Source organism: Chinchilla lanigera, unplaced genomic scaffold (genome assembly GCF_000276665.1).
Source record: "Chinchilla lanigera isolate Chin_1 unplaced genomic scaffold, ChiLan1.0 scaffold00001, whole genome shotgun sequence".
In the NCBI taxonomy this organism is placed as follows: Eukaryota; Metazoa; Chordata; class Mammalia; order Rodentia; family Chinchillidae; genus Chinchilla; species Chinchilla lanigera.
This window is the reverse complement of record NW_004955402.1, coordinates 30,874,762-30,896,216: the sequence shown is the minus strand read 5'-3', so window position 1 is coordinate 30,896,216 and position 21,455 is coordinate 30,874,762. Positions and strand designations below refer to the sequence as shown.

Genomic DNA, 21,455 nt, shown 5'->3' with positions numbered 1-21,455 from the left:
GTTCCAGGGCAGGGTGGCATGACAGAAGGGTAACTGTTCATGGTGGCAGAAGACAGCAAAAGGAAAAAGAGCAAAAGGGGAGGAGCAAGCATCTTTTCCATCCCTTATATTGTATGCAGGCTACCCACCTTAGGGTGGGTATGGTATTCTTACCACTAAATCCCAGCAGTAGACAATGAACCAATCACATAATCAAGATTCAGCAATCTCTGAAAAGCCTGCCCTCGTAACTGCATGAGGATTTGGGGGGACATCCAGACAAAAACTATAACATGCAGTGACTATGAGCTCCCAGCCCTTGGCATTTCAACACCATCCATTACCACCCGTAGCACCTGAGGTAGGTCACTGCCCCTCTCCAAGCAACAGTTTTTTGATTTAGAGATATGAAAGAGATAATGCAGATACGAGCTCATAGGGTTACTGGAAGTGTTAAAGGCCTTAGTATAGAGCCAGCCTCTGGCATGTAATCGTGTAGACCATGATGATCACGGGTGGTGAGTGTGATGATCAAGGAGCCTGCCCTCATGTGGGCAGTATCAGGCTCAATGGGTTGGCTGAGGCCTTGCCTGAGACTGAGCAGGAATCCAAGGGTTCTCAGTGGCCCTAGCTGAGTGTCACTGGGGAATGCAGCAGCTGACAGAGGGGGAAAGCCATCTGGGACCAACTCCTGGAGAGACTGATCCTTAGCAAGTGACCAGAGAGGCATCAGATAAAAATGGGGTCCAAATGGCTTGTGATATTTAAAAGAGATGATAATGTACAGTGATATCAGAAGGGCGGTAGGTAATGTTTGCAGGCCTCAGTGCCTCGCTCTTGGATGAGCATTGCTCTTTCTCACCTGTACTTCCTTGCTCATGTCCTTCCAGCTGCTGTCCACCCCCATCCTCCATGAACCTCCATCTTTGTCTATCACAGTTGTGACCATCCTTAAAGCCTGACTGAAATTTAGTTGCTCTGTGGAATTCTTTCCCCTGCTGCACTCTGAATGTCCCTCTTCTTCCTATGAGCCCTTACATCAGAACTGTCTGTACCTCTCACATGTCACTCTCAGTATGGTGTCCTCAAACCAGCACTCCCTTGTTCATGTTTAGCCCTGATGATTAGTTTGAAGTTCTTCTTTTTCATTTTTGGTACTGGGGATCGAACTCAGGGCCTCACACTTGCAAGTGAGGTGCTATACTGCTGAGCTATATCCCTGGCCCAATCACCTGTAATCCCAGCTCTCGGGAGGCTGAGGCAGGAGGATCATTGTGAGTTCAAGGTCAGCCTGGGCTACAAAGTGAGCTCAAGGCCAGCCTGAGCTGCATAGCAAGACCCTGTCTCAAAAAAAGACAAAAAATAACAATAAACTAAACTACACTAAACAGGAGCTGTGCCAAGAAAGGGTTTTGCATCCCAACACCAAGACTGTGTTGAGACCAGATGAAACTGATAATTACTTTTCAAGCTAAATACTTGTTGGACAGAAAGGTAAGTAGCAACCAGCTGACCTGGCAGGGTCTCAAAGTTTCAGCCAGCCCAAATCCTTTCATCCGAAATAAATAAGTAAACTGAGAATCCAAAGGGATGTTTCTAGCTCAGAGTCATAGTTATTGTCACAGAGCAGCCATAAATTGTGGCTCTACTCAGGCTATGGATGTGCTAAGAGTTCTAAGAGATTCAAAGCCAAATTATGCTTTCCATCCTTTCCATCTGTTTCCTCTTCATATCTTTATCTTAATGGAAATTCTGAGCTTTGCTGTTTAATTGGAAAAACAACCAGAAATGCATGCTCAATTTTGATCTCTTGTGGGTCTTCTGAACTTTGCCTATTTTTGCTTCTTTTACATTCCACTCCATTGCGATCAAATCCCTGCAGCTCCCCAAAGCTCCCATGGAAGTCTTCACACATCTTTCCTATGCCTCACTTTACCCGGATAGCCTTTGGCTCCTTGGGATTTGTCTTTAAGATGATCACCTATGTGAAGTCTTTGCTTCCCACTCCCCAAAGCCTCTGTTGAGTGTTTTTGCTTAGTAAAACATAGGACTCTGCATTTTTCCCACTGAGAGTCAGATTAGATTGCTATTTAGAACCTTTATTTTATTGCATTAGAATTCCCCAGTGTCACTCTGAGTATCTGTTTGGGTTACACCTCCTCCGAAAGTGTTCTTCTTTGACAGAACCCTTCCTATTTCCATCCCACACTTTTTTTTTTTTTTGATATTGGGAATCGAACTCAGGATCTTGTGCTTGTCAGACAGGCGCTTGTGCCACTGAGCTATCTCCCCAGCTCCATCCCACACATTTTTGAAGTTTGGTTTAGAGAAGGGCTGCCATCTTGCTAAGACATTGTTTCTTCTCTCTGGTTACAGTAACAAATGTGGCAGCGAGAAATATTAGAATCTGGACCAATCAAAGTGCCTTACTCCAATGCTACACTGATTGGTCCCTGGAAGCTCACTTGTGAAACATGCGCCAATCAGAAGATCTCCCATGGATTTTTTGAACTCAAGCTTACAGGTAGGCATTTTTCTTAGTCTTTGCTCTGACACTAAGGTTGTATAGCCAGGATTCTCTCCTAGTAGAATAGCTATTCTGGAAAGCCAGGATTCTCTCCTAGTAGAATAGCTATTCTGGAACAATAAAGCAGACTGAGAAAGAAGAACAGAAATAATATTTGAAGAAAGGGAATCTTGACCAGGTTTAATCCTTCAGTTTCTCAGTCTAGCTGCACCCCTGCCAGTTAAGTGATTTGATTAGATAATGTTGCTATAGGCTGAATTATACTCCGCCAAAATTTCTATGTTGAAGACTTAATCTCCAGTTCCTCAGAATGTGACTATGGTTGGAGATAGACATTTAAAGAAGAAATTAATTTAAAATGAGGAAATTAGGATGAGTCTTAATCCATTATGCCTCATGTCCTTATAATAAGATGGAAAATGTGGACATAAAAAGTGAAAGCAGAGGCGCATGTTCAGAGAGCAGGCTGTCTGAAGCCATAAAGAGAAGGTGACCATTTGTAAGTCAAAGAGAAAGGTCTCCAAAGAAACCAACCCTGCCAATCCTGCCAACTCAGAATTGTGGATTTATGAGAAAACGAAATCTGTGGAACTTTGAGGGAAGTCTTGGCAAATGAATAGAGATCTTTACATTCATTCTTTCCCTGCCCTCTTCCCAGTTCAATTAGTTTAAGATCAATCTCTAGGCCTTGCATTGAAAAGTGACAAGTACAGGTTGTCAAAATATCTTGAACAGGTGTAATAGTGACTGTATTCCAAATGATTTCAGGTCCTGTCCTGAGGCCCAAGGCCTGTGACAATAGGGAGATGAATAGGTTAATTCATGGATTTATTTTGGACCGAGGTCAAGCAAAAATCAAATGGACTAAAATTCTGCCTCAGTTTGACAAATTAGTAGCTGCCCGAAAAATTTGGTTTGCTAAACAACTTTTCCCCTTAACGGATTCCAGAAACCTAGGACTGAGAACTACAAAACCAACTTTTAGTGTGTGAGTCAAAATGGTCTGAATAACTGTGATTGCAAAAGAGCCTGACAGTTTTTTCTGGATTGCTCCAAAACATCTAGAATGTTCTTTCCAGGTTTGTCTTAGACAAGCTGTTCTGTAAGAAAACCCAGTGTAGTTGGTCAATTGCTTGAGTCTAGATGACTTGTTTTAAATAGAACTGGATGACACTTTCTCTCTGGGGCCACTTTCCCTCTTCAAATTCAGTTACTTGCATACTAGTAGGAATAGGCATTCCCAGATCTATTCTGAATATCTTAACCTGGTAAAAATCAATATAATTCCTTTTTTCATGTAATAGTGTTTCCTTGGTTCTATATTAGATGCTGATTCATTCACTAAGAAGCTACTTGATGCCTGCTGGTCATCAGAAAACACAGTAGCCTGACCACTTCCTGCAGAAAACCTATCACTGAGCTAAGATTGAAAGTGCTACTCTACAAGAGCAAGCCTTGGAGACTACTTATCTGGCCCACCCCTCTTTGAGAAATGAGGATTGAACCCAGATCTTTCACGCTGAATCCATCCTCAGGTCTTTTCATTTTGGAGATAAGATGTCCCTACATTTCCCAGGTGGGACCAGACATCGCAGTCTTTCTGTCCCAGTCTCCAGAGTACACCATTGTGCAGAGTTTGGAGAATACTTCTTAAATATTGAATAACTGTATGGTCTACTACCAATTGATTTTTTTGGTTGGTTTTTCTCCTCTGTAGGCTTTATTTACTACTACCTACTCATTCTATTCCACTGAAGGGGTTCTCTTGTTCCTAAGATATAGTTTCTGTGTATTTTCCTGGCTTCTGGTCCTTCACTAACCTTACTGCTTATATAAAAGCAAACTAAAGGTGTTTACTCTGAAAACTTCAGAGAATAGAGGTTAAGAACAAGTGGAAATTTAGTATGTTATTGAAAATATTTACAAACTGATAATTTAGGTTTTTTGAGATATGGAAATGAGGAACTGATTTTTTTTTTTTTACTACTCTTTGCTCTTTAACAAATGGATCTTTCTGCATGAGTCTCATTTAGTTCCCTAAATATTTTACCTGTGAGTTTGGTAACCCCTTCCCATCATTAGCTCTTCATCTTTTTTGTTTGTTTGTTTTTGTTGGTGCAGGGAATTGAACTCAGGACCTTGTGTTTGCCATGCAGGTGCTGTACGGCTGAGGTATATCCCTGGCCCCCCTTAGTTCTTCATCTCCAATGGATTCTTTGAGTCTTCCATGTGAACTTACTTCTAACAAAGGATTTAACTATCCTCACATTTTTCTTGCTTCATGGAGCAAAAGATTATGAGGAATATTTTATTTCAATAAGATTATTTAAATAACATCACTATGTCTGCTACAAAAAGGCAGATAAAAATATTGAAATTATTTACTACATCAACTTCTCAGTTTTCTTTATGCACAAACAAGATACACTTTTAAGCTCAGCTAAAGGAATTTTAAAGAAAATACCAAACAAATTCTCTGCGTGAGAATATAAGTGCTTTTGTCCAAACAATGGGAAAACTGAGGCAAACTGATTTATCTGTGGATCACAGTCCACTTAACTGAAGGCTTGAGAAAACCCACTTTTTCACTGTTTTTTTTTTTTGGTTTTTCTCCGGTACCGGGAACCGAACTCACGACCTTGCGCTTGCCAGGCAGGCACTTTGCCGCTGAGCTAAATCCCCAGCCCCACTTTTTCACTTTTGCAGATGCTCTCCCCCTTTTTTACCTTCTTAAACATTTTACCTTGATTTAATACAGAACATTTCAAAGCATTACTGAAAAAACAACTAAAAAAGATGATTTTGAGTTCAAATGTGCTTGGAAAACACCGAGGGAAATAAATTAAGCATTTTTTAAAAGCAGCAAGTTTTCTCAGAGACTTGTAAGTGCTTCTGGGCTAAGAGAACCATGAAGGATGCAACACCCACAAGTTTATCTGAACTGTCATGCCACTTCTGTGCAGCGTGTGTTTTAGGATTAGTGGCTGAGGAGGAATCCTGACTTGATGACAGAAACCACTTCAAAAACTTAAAGAAGAAAATATAAAGATATAAACAGTTTTGTTTTTCTTTTTAAAAATACAAGGTATTGCTTTACTTACCATCATTACTAATAACTGCCTGGGAAGAAATACAGTTTCTAGTTGGCAACCTATGGCATATTCTTTTTAAAAAAGACTGTGTGCAAGGCCTTAAGCCAAATAGGAAGAAAACTGAGGTTTGCTTCCATAAAGACAAGAACAATAAAAAGAAAGAAAGAAAAGGTTTGGAAAGCCAGGCTTGTCAAAACAGAAAGTCTTTTTGTAAATTCCAAAAGGTCCCCTTTCCAGATCAGAAGCCAGTCCTGGCAAATTCAAGGACAAAATTGACCCAAACTCACAGTAGCAAGAATACGCAACGGCAGGGATGTTTCCATCGGATAAGAAGTGGAGAAAGAATTCCAAGGATGAGAAGAGTGCAGATACCCCAGGTAGGGCACAAATGTCCCAGGTAAGAATCCAATCCCTTTCTCAGAGAACCAAAGGCCCTCACTTTCTGGACCTTGGCTCAAGGTGGGAAGTGAGTAACTGAAACACCACACCAGACAGAACAGGTCTTCTGGAACAAGAGGCTATTGCCCTCTGTCCAAGATGGCTAGGAGAAGTATTAAAGAGATAGGTCAGGGAGACCGCTGAGTTCACATGACTGAACATTGCATGCAGGGGCCCCTTGGGTCTCCACCTGCCCTAGACTGGGGTTTGGGGGATACAGGGATGCCAAGACCATGCAACAGATTACATGAAGTAGATTAAAAAGAGAAGGACCCCTCCAACATGTATATAGTTTAATGACTATGGATTTTAACTGTGATTAACAATCCGTGATCACAGAATACCAGCTGAGATAAGTCACTGGGCAGACACCAGCACAAAGTGTGCAGGAATCAGATGAGACCAGCCTCTCTAGTGGCCAGCAGTGAGGATAGCACACAGTGTCTGCCACCCCCAGGAGAACATCTTGGTATTTCCGCACACATCCAGTCATTTTGGAATGAGATGTGGAGATTCTTCTTGTGAAAAGAGAAACAACCTCAACTGAACATTTAGACTTCAAATTCACCAAATATTTGCCCAAATTAGATCAAATTAAATCTAAAACTTACTCTAAAAGGAAAGGTTGAATTATGAGGAAAGGAATAAAAACCTTCTCTTTTTTTATCATTTTAACTTAGAACATGTAAATGCTCACATGTTTAACATGTCTAAGAACAAACTGGCTGGAGTATCCTAGAGATCTGTGGTGTGGTTTATGTTGTTTGCAATTGCTGTCCCCTTAATATATGCTATATACAGAAATGAAAGGGAGAAAATATGGATTTTGTTTCCTCCCTGCCTCTGATACCACCAAAGTGAGAATGAATTATAAAATAGGTAGATTTATAAAATGGTATCACAGGAAAAGTTATAGAGAGACTCATGAAAAATTGGTCCTGAAGTCACAGGACTTAGTTTTAGAATAGTAATAATCATGGCCATGGTGTTCCCATGAAGCATTCTGTCAATAAGCCGAGGCAAATGTCCATCTGGACTAGTGAAGTCCCACGAAAGTAATAAGTGAAGTTTTCAATCTTCAAAAATGTTTGAACATCACTCCCTTTTAAAGGAAGAAGCCGGAAACATCTCATAACTAGATATTTCCCTGGGGAGACTAATACCCACTCCCGGGTCAAACTTGAGTGCTCCTTACCATTCTGTGATGAAACATTCACAAGACAGTGATTCCTCCAGCTTTTCTTTCAGGTTCTCTTACATTAAAATTCACTTTGCGTTAAGAAATCACTGAATGCCCACTTTTCTAATTAGGGCTTTCAAAAGAAGAAAAAGTAAAGACACAGCAATACACAATCTTAAAAGATGATAACCAGACTTTGGATGTTGCAGTGGCAAAGTTGGCAGACTGATGACTTTTTCTCCATGCACAAGATGAGGTGGATAGGGCTCTTCACCATAGAACTAACTCTGTAAGCAGCACCGTGGAAAGCAGGTGGATATTGATTCTTAGTCTTAAACTCATAAATAATTAATAAATCTATTTAAAGATACAGGCATTATTGTTTTTTCCTGGCTCAGTGATGTTAAAAAAAAAAAAAAACCTCATTATGTTCAATATCCTATAAAAAGAGACTTCGCATCTCCTAAGAAGCCACTCATATTTCCTCTTTCCCTAAGCCTTCCTTGCCTACCCATCCCTCAACAGTCACTTCTTTCTCTGAAATTCAAGAGCATTTACTGCTTGTAGAACTGACTGGGCTTAAGCAGCTATATATCTTTTCTCCTTTTTCTTTAGTCAACATAGTCCAGCAGATAATAAAACCCTCCAGGGCAGGGATTACTTTATATTCCTCTTATTATTCCTAGTTCTTAGGCTGGAGCCTGATCTGCAGCTCATAAATGTTCAATAAATGTTCACTGTTAATGGTGATATGTTTTGGACACATCTGAAACATAATCTGGAGAAACACAATGCAGCAAAAGTGCAAATCACCATCTAATGAACATGTAAGCCAAGAAATCAATATGAGAGCTGTGTGAGCACCAAGTGAAAGGCAAAGTGTTACCCTCCTCCCTGCTCCAACATCCTACTTGGTGATGGATGATGCTACATAAAATTATCGATAAAGACCAATGTAGTCACAATGATTTCTGAGCAGGAGCAAGAAATATTAAATACAGAATGTAACATTACAACAAAGGCAATAGAAAAAAGGGGCTAAACCTAGCAAAACAGATGCATTCAACTGATGAAGAATCTCTTTGCAGAGAAGTAGCTTTAGGTATAATAAAAGCATAATGCTTTCACTTCCTCCCACTCTATCCTTCCAATGAAGAGACTGAAGTGTGCTACTTCCCTCAGGATATGAGATGCCCTGTACTTTCCTCTTAAACAAGGAACAAGAAGGCAAACTCAGGCACTTAGGTTTGACAGAACAAACCTAACCCTTTCACATGTGTTACATTCTCACAGTATGAGCATGGCTGAGTAAATTCATGCAATTCTTATTTATATGCACAAAAAAGGTAGAATACTTGATCTCTGGTCTAAGTTCCTGTCTTCTTCCACAAGTTCAGCTTAAATTAGTAGCAGAAAGTTTGTGCCAAATCTATCTCAGCAACGATCCTCATTTTGTCTTTCTTTCTCCTTTAACTTTTCTTTTAAACCAGGAAGTTACTCTTAGAAAGCTCTACTACTTTTAGTGAAAGCATAGGAAAGATACTAAGCACTAGTATCAAAATGACTGATATAAAGCAGAAATAACACCAATCCAAGTATCTCTTCACCTGATAGACACCTGTGGTAGGGGTGAGAGAATGTGGTCTACAGATTTTGATATTTTCTCCCGAAATTGTATTTGCCCTGCTATTGCATGAGCAGCCCTGGTAGAATAATTGTTTTAACTATTCATTTCATTGGAACTGATTTGACTGATTTTCCACACAATATTTTAGATCTTTGGCTTAATGAACCAATCTACAAAATATGAATTAGTACATTTACTCCTCATGCCATCTACACCTACATCCATGCTTTTCATTTAGTTTCAGAATTTTGAATTGGATAATGAACTCACACAATTAATTGGTTTTACAGATACAACTCTAATGCCCAGATTTTCCTCCAATTTTAGTAATCTTTTCAGTTTGTATAAAATCCAGTATCTAAAGGAAATGGAGATTGTATTCCATAGGTTAATTGATGAATAGCAGAAATTATTTCTAAAATCAAGCTATAGTCAAAGGAAGACAAATACTATTATTTCTCTTTGAAACAATTGGCCTATGGCATCTCTTTATGGGCCAGAATTCTCATTAAAACAAAGAGGTTTTGTTCCAGGAAAAAAATATACCGAGTATTCCCCAATTTAGTGAATGCAGGAAGCCATCATTATAAGATACAGACTTTTCTCCTAGGTTTTGAAAACATAGACTTCAAAATGATTGGTCTACTCACAATCATTCAGGTCCTGTTGGTGCAGTGAGCTGAAGTGCTCTATGCCTTTCCTTTGTCTGTAGATAGAAGTAGAAATTTCTCAATGAGATATAATCACACCCAGAAGCAGTCAAGAAGAAAAGTGGAGAGGATCTAAATGGAAATACAGAGAAGCTCATTCAGCATGGTTATTTTTTAGGATGATGGTGGCAACACCCTTGGTGTGTTGGAGCAATGGTTAGAGCCAACAAGGAATTTTATGGGGTGAAAGGTGGGATTTCCCACTAGATGGCAGTAGGACTCATCTGTGACACCCATGGGTGCTGCTATGGGACAGAGTAGAGAGATACAATTAGCTTACATATTTCTGTAGTCAAGTTCATATATGGAATATTATATGAATTAAAGTGTATAGGCATGTATGTCAGACCTCCTTAGTTTGATGCTACACTGGAGAGTCTACCTAGGGTGGCATAGGTGTTGTTCTTATGAGTGCAACTACGTGTGTGGATATGAGTCTGTACAAACATCCCCATATAGAGATATAAGCCAAAAGAGGCATAGACATAGATTGGGGCTATTATTATAACAAGTCAGCATCATGTTGGAAGAAGGGGATTAGCTTCTGTTGAGTGTGTATTGTGTGCTAGGCCTTTTCAAACTTTTTTTTTTCATTTAACCTTTGTAGTAGCTGTGGAAGGTAGCAATTATTGCTCCACATTTACCAAAGAGGAAACTTGTTGGATTTCATACAATTTAAAGAACTTGCCCAAGGTCATAAAACTGGGTAGTTACAGGGTCTGAATTGAAATCTAGTTCTGTTGAACTTCCTAACTGTAATATAGTCTTCAAAACCATATACAGTCATGCCTCACATCACACAGACTTGCTACGGTTTTCTTGTAATGTGCAAATTAACTCCAGGGAATATGGTTTGTGGTATGTTTGCGCAAACAGTAATGACATGTGCATTACAAAAAATGAAAATAACATATACGCAAAAGTTTGATCTGGGTTGGATGGCAAATGTATGTAAAAGTTAAATACATAAAGCATTCCACTTTTCCCCTTTTTACCTCAAGATAATTATTAAAGAACCTCATCATAGAAAAACACACAAAAATGAATTCCAATATATAATTCAATAAACATAAGAGTCATTTAAAAGAATATTAAGATTATTTTAAAGTTGACATATCAAATCCACATGTATACATAATTAAAGCCATTCACTATTTGCCTCAAAATGCTTTAGCATTAAGGTAACAACATGAATCCCATTTATATTTCCTCGTTATGCTGTAGGAAAAGCCATTCCAATTGCGATGGTTGATGCTTACCCACTTAACTGTGATCCAGTGTCACTGAAGACTTGGTGATCTTTGAGTAGGAATCTTTTGATTATTTTCATTTTTTTTTGTTTTTTGTTTTCTTTTCTGGTACCGGGAATTGAACTCACGATGTTGTGCTTGCCAGGCAGGCGCTGTGCTGCTGAGCTAAATCCCCAGCCCTTGATTATTTTCATGCCTAGAAAGTATATTGTTCTGTAAATTCTGTTTTTGTGAGACAGAGAAAAGAAGGAAGTATATACTGAGCAAATAGTACCATGTCTGGCAAATAAGTGCTGAATAGAAGTAGCCAATAGTACATATGGTGACCATAAGGAAGAAGAAAAAGAAGCAGAGGAGGGAGAAAGAGTTGAGGAGGATAGGGGTGTAAGAAGATAGCAGAAGGTGATGGGATCCTGGGGAGACATAAGGATCAAGGTGACAATTTGCAGTTCTTTTCTTAAATGTCAAAGTTTCACCCCCAAAGGTACAAAATGTTTGTAATGATGTGGAAGTTTAAATGTTTACAAGCACCTTGAAAATCATCTTATTCTTCACCACAAACTTTGTGCAGTTGTCTGTTTCTATTGGAGACTGATTAGCATTGCTGTAAGCCAAAGACGAATGTGCCGAGAACTGAACCCAGGGCCGAGACTGTGGGATTGAAAGTGAGGGAAAAAGGCAAGCAACATTCCATCACGTTGTACTTTGGGCACTGGAAAATATGTATGTTGTGTTGTTTACAAATCATCTTTTCCTCCAGAAGGTAAAGGTGAACTCTGGCACGTCAAAGGAAGCTTCCTCTTGAAAAATCAAAGCAAGATAGAGGTATTTTCTTGAATGTTTCAGACCTCTAACAAACACTGTCTAAAAGGACAAGTCAGGACTTACGCAGTGGGGGAAAAAGTAAATATTATGTTGTCTTTAAAAGTGCAATTTCACTGAGCAAGTTTCCTAAGTGGATTTTTGTCATATTAGGCCCATGTCTTTGTGTCTTTCTGCTGGGGAACACTGGAAACTGAATTAGTAAAACTTAGCAATCATAAAAAAGTCTACCATTGGGGCTGGGGATTTAGCTCAGTGGCACAGCGCCTGCCTGGCAAGCGCAAGGTTGTGAGTTCGATTCCTGGTATCAGAGAAAAACCAAAAAAAAAAAAAAAAAAGGCTACCATTTATTGAACACTTACTATGCATGACACTCATTTTTATGTTTTGTATCATTTTATATGTAATACCACTCTATAAATTAGGTAGCATGTTAGAGATGAGAAATAAGCTAAGAGAAGTTAAGTAACTTGGTCAAAATCACATGAATAATAGGTAACAGAGCTAAAACTCAAACCCAGACGCTAGCTGAAGCCATAGCCCTTTCTGTGGTCTACCATTCCATGCTAAGCTGACATCTGTATTAGTGCCTGACACACAGGAGGCAGGTGGCAATGCTAACCCTTACTTGTTTTCAGGGAGTACTGACTGTGGAGTGTTACCTCTTTCAGCAAATTCTATTTTAATGTGTATACAGTTTGAGAGAGTATCACATTTCTGTTTTGGAGGCCCTGGGTCTTATCTTAAAAGTCTAATATCATTCCCTGGGCTCAAGAAACAACAAGTTGAGGGGTCAATAGTTGGAAGTTGCCTACATGAATATTTTAAGAGACAATAAGGAAGACATCTGACTTTCTCTATCCCATTCTGGCACATTCATACTTACATAATTACATGAAGATGGATAGATAGATAGACAGACAGACAGACAGACAGACAGAACTTGGGGGGTAGGTCCAAAGATGGCTGTTTTCAGCAAATAGTCTCCTGAGCTATTAGAGGACTATAGCAAATTGTAGCAATACCATCGTAGCCACAAATTAATCATTGCCTAGTATGTCCGAGGCCCTTAGTTTGATCCCCAGTGCCACACACACACCATAACAATGTTGAGGGAAAAGTAATTCAGAATTTGGGAAACATATAATAAATACCGATCTCTTGACAGTCAAGCTATAAATTGATCCCCAAAACTAAGCTGTTAAAAAAAAAAAGATTTAGAGCCAATTCTTAGGATTTTCCTTACTAATAATTGTAGTGGAAATTATAATAATTATTTCCTTTCATTGATATTTCAATATCCATGCAGTCTAATTTGAGAATACCACCAAATTTTTGTAACAGGTGTCCCCAGTCCCCAACTTCTCCAGCCTGATGAATTCTCTCTATTGCTATACTATTCCTGCTCTGTCATCCATCCGTGGCACACCCCTGTCCTCAGAAAATCCAACTTCACAATTTGGCATTTGACTTGATTTCAGTTTCCCAACCCCCTTAATCTACTGTTCTTCAAAGTCAGTCCTTCAGTTAACTCCACAAGGCTTACTCTGATCCTCGAACAGGGCACAGATCTTCCTGCCACCCTGCCTTTGCACCCCTACTCTCCCTCTTTGCACCTGTACATATATGTTTCTTGAGAGACTATAGGTTTCTCTGCACAGAGGTTGCTACCTGCACATCTGTGCTTCCCTCACGGCACCTGGCCTTGTGTCTTGTACCCGGCATGTTGCAGCAACTGCAGTCAACCATGTGCACACAACTAGCTTCACCAACCACTTTACCTCCTAGCTTATGTCTCTCAAACTTGGATGTCCACAGCACAGTCACTTTAGATGAGCCAACATTTAGAAACTCACATGACTTATTTTTATTTTTTTATTTTTTTTTGTTTTTCTCCAGTACCGGGAACCGAACTCACGACCTTGCGCATGCCAGGCAGGTGCTTTTGCCGCTGAGCTAAATCCCCAGCCCCTACGTGACTTATTTTTAAATTGAACTATGCTGGTAAAGCCCTGTTAGCACAGAAGCCAGAAATATGTAAACTATTTGCCTTTGAGGAGAAAAAGCAATTCATATTTTACAGGTATATTTTTAAAAATTTATTGTAAGTTTAGACCTTCAAGCATGGAACACCTCCAGGTGACCATGACTTTGTGCCAGGTGCATCTGTCCTCCAGGCAGTTGCATGTCTGTCCAGTAGAGGTAACTGCAGAAGGAGTTACAGAGTTAATGGAAGAGTTAGTGCAGATGAAGGCAGGGAGGTTGAGAAAGAAAGACCATCTGTAGTCAGAAGATCTGGCTTTGATTCCCAGTTTTGTATCTGACACCTGAGTGATCCTGAAAAAAGCCATTTAACCCGCAGAGCAGCAGTTCCTTCCACCGAAATATAGGAAGTATAATATTTAAACTCTGAGGGTTATTGTGGGAATTAGCTGTGTTAATTGTTGTGCGGCCACCTAAATTAAAAGAGACTCTGTAGATGGTAGCTATTAGTAAGGAAACAGTCTGAGAATCTCCAGTTTTTAAAAGCATCATTAGAGGTGCTTCTAGCTGTTTCAAAATGATTTTTCAGGAAATGTGTGATGATTTGTGTCAGTATGTCTGCTCCACATTTCAGGTCTAACACTGTTGGTATTGACAGCTAGCAGAGTCTACGTCTAATAAAGAATTCTTCTCTTTAGTGTTTTAAGGTTGATGGCTAAACTGCTGCTAGCAACCCAGTTAAGTAGTGGCTAAAATTCCCATTTCAGATGCAGATTCTGGCCTTGGATTTTCTCAAACACACACACACACACGCACACACACACACACACATTATTAAGTATTCTCCCTCCCTTTCCTTTCCCTTCTCTTCTCTCTTCTCCCTTTTCTTTCCTTCTCTTCATTTCACTCTCTTCTTCCTTCTAACAAGAGTCTAGAAATATTTGCCCCAGAAAATGTCACATATATCTTTGGTTAATATCATATTTTGTTTCTCCCCTGCCTGAAACACTTGTGAAGCATCCTCATTTTCTGTAGAGATAGACACTAACAGATAAACTATACCTTACTGTGTATTATTTACCAATTAGGCCTGAGAACAAACTATAAAGTTAATGTATAATCTTCTACTTGGGCTGCTTGGTTACTGCAGAAAGCTTCTCGAGCACTTCATGGCCTATAGAGTTATGATGTTTCTATGATGTGATGGGAATTATTGACTCACTGAACCTACATGCTCCCAGAGTCCACATAAAGGCCCTTATTTCCACAATGGATTGAAAAGCCAGCAACTCTAGTTTCCTGCTTTTCACAGCCTGTAGAGTATTGATCTGGTAATGTATCAACTCAGACATCCTCTGGGTGTCCTTAGCTCCTCAAACACACATGCCTCCATCAGGAACCTCAAACCAGCATCTGCATGACAACTTCTTATGTCCTAGACTGTTCAGATTGTTTTTGACATTGACTTTTTTAACATTAAAAGTAGTATTTCCTCTTTCCTTGAAACATAGAAGGTCATACAAAATAATATTCCCTGGGAAAAAATAGGAAAAATGCCATAAATGCCCAATTATAAACAAGAGAAGCCCATAAAATATGATTATGGAATTTCCAAAGTGGAATAAAATGAAGTAAAATTATTTGCAAATTATAGTATATTAAGGCAGCGATAAGGCTGATATATTAAAGATAAGACTTCTGTTTAAATCAAGTATGTGTGGATGAACTTTATGTGCTGATTTTCCTGAAGGGACATTGTTAGCAATTCTTTAATCAAATGTACTCATAACACAAACAAAGGAGAGAGGTGGCCTGGAAGCTGGTCTTCCAGGTTTGCAGACTGCAGTCCTCTGAAAAGCCTATCTTCCAGTGACTGACACATGTGACATGGGCTATATGGAGTATTCTGGGAGAAGGCTAGGAGCTTGACTGCACTCCTGTCTCATTACTGGGACAGTTATCTTCTCAATTTCAGCATACAAAGCAATTGTTTTGCATGACCACTATCTCATTTATATACATGAAACCACATACTTTCCTCCTGTGTTTCCATAGGCTGATTGTTCCCAGAAACTTCTCCAGGTCATCTCTCTCTTCTCCTTAATGCAGAGCTCCAACTAGGATTAGTGATCAGACCCACTACTCTTCCCTATGCTTTCTGCTGGCTTTGAAATCAACCCTCTCACTTCCTGTGCATTGGAATGCAGGGGTTTGCAACAGATCCTTTTGTTTAAGTGACAGAGATTCACATATGTTAAGTGCTCGCTCTATATTTGTTGAATAAAAGAATGAATGAATTCAGAATGTGCCCTGCCAGGGACCTAGATTCTCTGAATCATCCTGTCTTGCACAAGATCTTTACATTTTTAATATGTGAGAGATTGAAAAGATTTCTAAACTCATAGGATTGGTTCTGAATGGAAGGGATTTTACCCTCAGTGCAAGCAGTGAAGTCCTGAGTGATATGTCTTTGAATTGCACCTACTCAATCTATTTTTCCATCAAGGGCTCATAAGCACCGCAACAGCAATGACCTTTTCCCTACTTCTGTGTTTAACCCCCAACGGTCCTCATTATATTGCTCTGTTCAACAAATGTGAACGTCCAACTCTTTCTGTTCCTTCCATCCCCAGATAATTTAGAGTTGACTCTAATAAAATGTTTTGCAACTTACAGCATGAAGTCGTTAAAGATTCTCTGTCAGGTAATTGATAAAAGAACAGTCCAGCCTGTCCTTTGCATGCACTAACTCAAAAGTTCACATAACCTGTAGTTGTACAAATCATACCTAAACCACCTTTGGCTTGCTCATGTGCAGATCTCATCCATCAGCTGATGAATGGTGATGCTGATCTCCGGCCTTTATACTGCCCGCAACTGGTTCTGCTAGAGGGAAGTCCAGGCCCCCATTGCTACTAGGATGCTGGGATGCAGGAAGAAAGCCTCTTGATACAGAGTAATGTCCTGCCCAACACCTACTAAAAGTTTCCGGTGCCGACTTAGTTCTACACTATGGCCAAGGCCACAATTATGCCTCTTTACCTACATGCCCTACCAAGCTCTTTTGACCAAAGCTGAGGAAGCTGCAACCCAAAGCAGCTATGTTCTGACTTAGGCATCTCCACACATCCAATTCTTCCTAGCTTTTTGCCCTTGTTTTTTCATGCAAAATTAATATGCAGTATAAAACACAAGGGAATTTATGGGAAGCTACCGGGTAGGGACTTTTCCCTAAAGACATTTTTTTAAACCTTAAGCTGAGGTTTATGAATTGGAAGCTGCTTTTAATTCGTGAAAATGGATTGGTTGAAACAGACTCACTAATATGAAATCGTGGCTTATATTCCAGTAAAATTTCCCTTGGCATCAGCCAGTTAACCTGAACACAAGGCAGTAATTTGCTAACTACATTTATTCTATTGCAAGTGACACTTAGCATTCAACTCTTTACTTAAAATAAATTTACAATAGCTTTATTCTTGAGGATGTTATTTATAAGACAAACTAGGAATACATGTTCACTATCCTTGCCTTTGAACCTACAGTTACACGGAATCTAAAGAAACCACCATACAATGTTCTCAGAGGGCCTCAATTCCCAGCCTCGTTCAGAACAGTCAGAAGTTTCCATAGTCCACAGAGAACTGCACCTATCAGCTTTCCCACCATACTGTAGGCAGGCCAGAAGATTTCTACTTAGTAGTGATTCATTAAGGCCAAACAAACAGAATAGTTGTGGAACTTCCAGGAGCATAGATAGAGCTGCAAAACATCTTATTCTATTGACAGGAGCCTCAAGAAAGTGGCATTCATCTGTCCCAAACAAACTTACTTTTACTCTTGGGGAATTCCCTTTAGCTTTTGCATGCAAAGAATGCAAAGAATGAGGTATCAGTTTGCCTAGTGCTTGAATAAGTATTAAAAATATGAAAGAGTTATCACCTATATTATGTTCTATGTGGATATGCACCTTCATGATAATGTATATTCTCAACCTCTACAGAAAAAGATATAAATTATTAACATTCACTTTAGAGCTCCGTAAAACTAATTCTCATACAGTGGCACTAAACACTCAACAAATGCTTGGGCACAATGGCTGTCTGCGACACTCACACTCTATCGTGTTAGACGCAGTCATTCTCTCAGGTGAAGTAATTTGGGCAAAACTGCATGATTTATGAGGCTAATACAATAAAGCTGAATAATTAGATAACCTCTTTCTATCAGGCTACATATTATGATGTCTTTTTGACACAGTAGTCTAAATTAGAATTGGTTTGGATCATGAAGTATACTATTTGGAAGATACTGTATGTGAAATAACAGCTGTACGATTCCATGTCCACAAAAGGATTGTATCCAAAAGACCTCAATATTATCTATATTATTGGCTAAAAGACCTACAAATATTTTACTGATGAAATGACTATAGATATACACAAATGTAACATATATTGCAAGTAATGCTGCAAGTATTACTCCCACAAATAGGTAGAACAATAAAGAATTTGCAAAAGGTAGCATGATGGAACAAAGTCAGAGAAAGAATTTTGCCTTACCGTGTAGTTTCTCCTGGGCTTCAAAGTGATGGTTTTGAGAAGAGCAGCCACTGTCACCACAGAGACCACACTGAGCATGAATTTGCAGTCCTTTTCAGGCGGTCAAGGCAAAGAACACGGGTAACTTGGAGAACCCATGGGTGTCTGGGGGTTTGCTCTCCTAGCTCACGCAGTCCTTCCTCGTTCTTTTCTAGTGCCTCAGCACTAAAATGGTCTGTCATTCTAGAAGATTTGCTTTTGAAGTGCTGATCTCATTAGCATCCCGTTCTCCTTCAATGGTCCAGTGACATTTCAGGACCAGGTCATTTTCTGATTGGAGAATTTGTTTCTTATTAAGTTGCCCCACAAGCCATCTCAGAGGTCCAACCAGAGCCATTGGAAGATCATGCTGGCCACACCTGTTCTGCTTGACTTTCCCTGGCCACATTGTTTCCTCCTTTTATTACTCTTTACACATTACTGAGAGGTTAAAATTTTACAAATCTTATATTCAGAAGACATTTTGTCTCCAAGATGATAGAAGATAAGGAAAGCTTGTACACCTGGCATTCCCCGGGTGGAAAACTCCATTGGCTGTCTTTGAGTGTTGACACATGAGCAAACTTCATTGTCAAATTCAGGTGGGATGGGTAAGTTCAAAGAAATGTTCAAGGGAAATATGTCCCATAGGCTCTCAACCCTTTCTCTTTGATTGAGAACTACACAGGTTAAGTTACACACTGAAGTTAAATTGTACACTGTAGTTATTTTCACACTGAGGCAACTTAAAACTCAGGAGACTAAAATTGCAGCCTTTATCACTATCATTTCATTCTCCTCTTTGTTTTCATTATCTATTTAGAAAAAGCTTTTATTCCCCAACATTGCGTAGAATGACTTGCACAGATTTGCCGTGAGCATGGAGTAAAAACTAAGGCTCACTTGTATTCACTAGTTCCTTTGAACATCACATAATTGGTCCCTAGATTTTACTGAAATCTTAGATTTTATTCTGAAAACCTTATATTAGCGATGGCTTTATCCTAAGGATCAACTCCCTTTAAGCCTCAATATATATTCCTTGCCTTTGGAAATGGAGCTGTTTTTCCAAAGGCTCAGCATGCTGTCCTTTGGGCTTTTCCATATCTATAGCAACCACTCTGTTGGAGAACCTTACAAATAAAACTAAGCTTTGGAGTCTGGGCACATATAAAAGATCCATTGCAACAATAAACATTTTAGGTTCTTTGTTTAAACCAGAAACAATAACTTATTAATAGCTATTGAGGTATTGTCCTTGGTTCTGATTAAAGATAAACAGGTTCTATTTCTTGAAACTTTGCAGTTCCAATTTAATTTTCTCTTACATTTAAGAAATTTCTGCTTGATACTTCAATATTAGACATATGTTTAGAAGAAATATATAACTTTAATTGGCAATGAAAGGGGATGTCCTCTGTTATCTTTGCTGAATTTCCTGAATTTCTCCAGAAGTTATACATGTCAATTTTGGAAGTATCCTTTTTCAAAAAAATCTAATACCTCCATGAGGACTTTTATTACATTCTCAGCATTTCTTTGACACAGGAAAAAAACATTAAATATTTTAAGGGGGGAGGAATAAAAAAATAATGTCTAGTTATGTTAGATTCAGTGCAATGTGTCCTTTTAGTTAATAATTACTTACTAAAAGGAATCTTGGGATCCTTGAAGAAATAACTGATTCTGAAAATGAGACTATAAATAAGTATATACAAGACAAGTGTATCCTGTAGTAATAAAAGGTACGAAATCATTTAAACACACACACATACATTCACACAATATATATGTCAAAGAGATAGGAGAGGCAAGAGCTCTCAATAGCCAACTTTGGAGCAATTTGAACAACAAAATGGAGTCATCCAGCATAATAAGTATCTATGGTTTCATACTGATATAAGGTAATTAGTAAATAAATAAATGAGAAGAATAGAGCTTTCATTCTGAACAACTTCAAAGATACTTGCCCCCTACAAAGGTGGAGGGCTACCCTACTCCTTAAAGTGTGGGCTGCTGATAGTGACTTTCTTCCAAGTGCACACAGCATGGACAGAGTAATTTTCCACTGGAGAAACCTAGAACTATTACTTCAAAACCAAAAATAATGCCATCATTTGTAGTCCTGATATGAAGAGGTGAGAATGGTGATTTACTTTTGTGGTCTTCCTCCTAGTACCCAGCACTCAAGTCCAATCATGATAAAAAAATCAGACCAACCTATAAAATACCTGACTTAACCTTTTCAAAACTGTCAAAGTTATCAAAATTAGTAAGTCTGAGAAATTATCAGAGCTAAGAGGAGTTGAAAGGGAAATTATGATTAAAGGTAATGTGGTATCCTGACTGGATGCTACAAGAGAAAGATGAAAACTAAGGGAATATGAATAGAAGTACAGTAATATGCTGATATTAGTTTGTTAATTGACACATGTACCCTGATATAAAAATGAATATAGCAAAAATAGGTAGAAGGAAAATTAGAGCTCCTATCTTTGCAATGGATCTTTTATTTATTTATAAAATTGCTATAAAACAATGTCTAGTTTTTAAAGATGATCTATGTATCTCAGGTACAATAGAAGTGCATGGGCACACTGGCATCCAATAAATGTTTGAACTGAGAATTCAACTGAGAATGGAACCCACAGCCTCACACATGTTAAGCAATTGCTCTACCACGGAGGTACAGCCCCAGTCTCTGGTCTTTTATTTAATTCCAAAAAAGACTTGGATGGTAGAAATGGCACATTAAAAAAGCAATTTTTCTAGTGGAGAAGTCAGAAGTAATTTTGTAGTAATAAAAGAAAAATATGAATGTTATTTATAATCACAGTAGAACTTTAAAAATTATAATGCTAGAGTCAATATTATTTTCAAAATACTTTCATATTTCTTTGCAAATGTAATTCCTTTACTAATGTATTTACAAAGCAAGATAGGTATTACTTTCTCTATTTTAAATATGAAAATCTTGAGGCAATGAGACACAAGTACAATGTATAATATTAGGTGGAGAATTGCTTTGAATCTGCATATGGATAGTAGTTAGGCTGGGGTTCTGGCCAGCTTTCAGTTTTCTGGAATTTAGTTTCCCTATCTGAAACATGGAGAACACTCCCATGGTAGAGAAGATTATATGTACCACTTCTCCAACACTGAATACATAGAATATAATAAATTTATTTGTAGTTTAAAGTAAAGAACTGAAAGTAATTGTTAAGAAAATGTTTAAGGATCAAAATCAAAAAAAGAAATCTACAGATG

At 38.7% G+C, this 21,455-nt stretch overlaps 1 protein-coding gene across 5 annotated transcripts in view; it reads right to left on the bottom strand.

Moving 5' to 3' along the window:
• The window catches only part of Slc14a2 (solute carrier family 14 (urea transporter), member 2), a 406,176-nt gene extending 387,767 nt beyond the window's left edge, over positions 1-18,409 (bottom strand). For 3 of the 5 annotated variants that reach the window (XM_013510367.1, XM_005372854.2, XM_005372853.2), the window contains exons 1-2: positions 18,171-18,408; positions 9,494-9,625 (exon numbers count right to left, since the gene is read on the bottom strand). The gene's annotated coding sequence lies outside the window, so the exon portion shown is untranslated. Of the gene's footprint in view, positions 1-9,493; positions 9,626-18,170 lie in introns of all 5 variants that reach the window. The other 2 variants (XM_005372855.2, XM_013510374.1) reach the window with 2 other exon arrangements.
• Between the last annotated feature and the right edge of the window lie 3,046 nt (positions 18,410-21,455).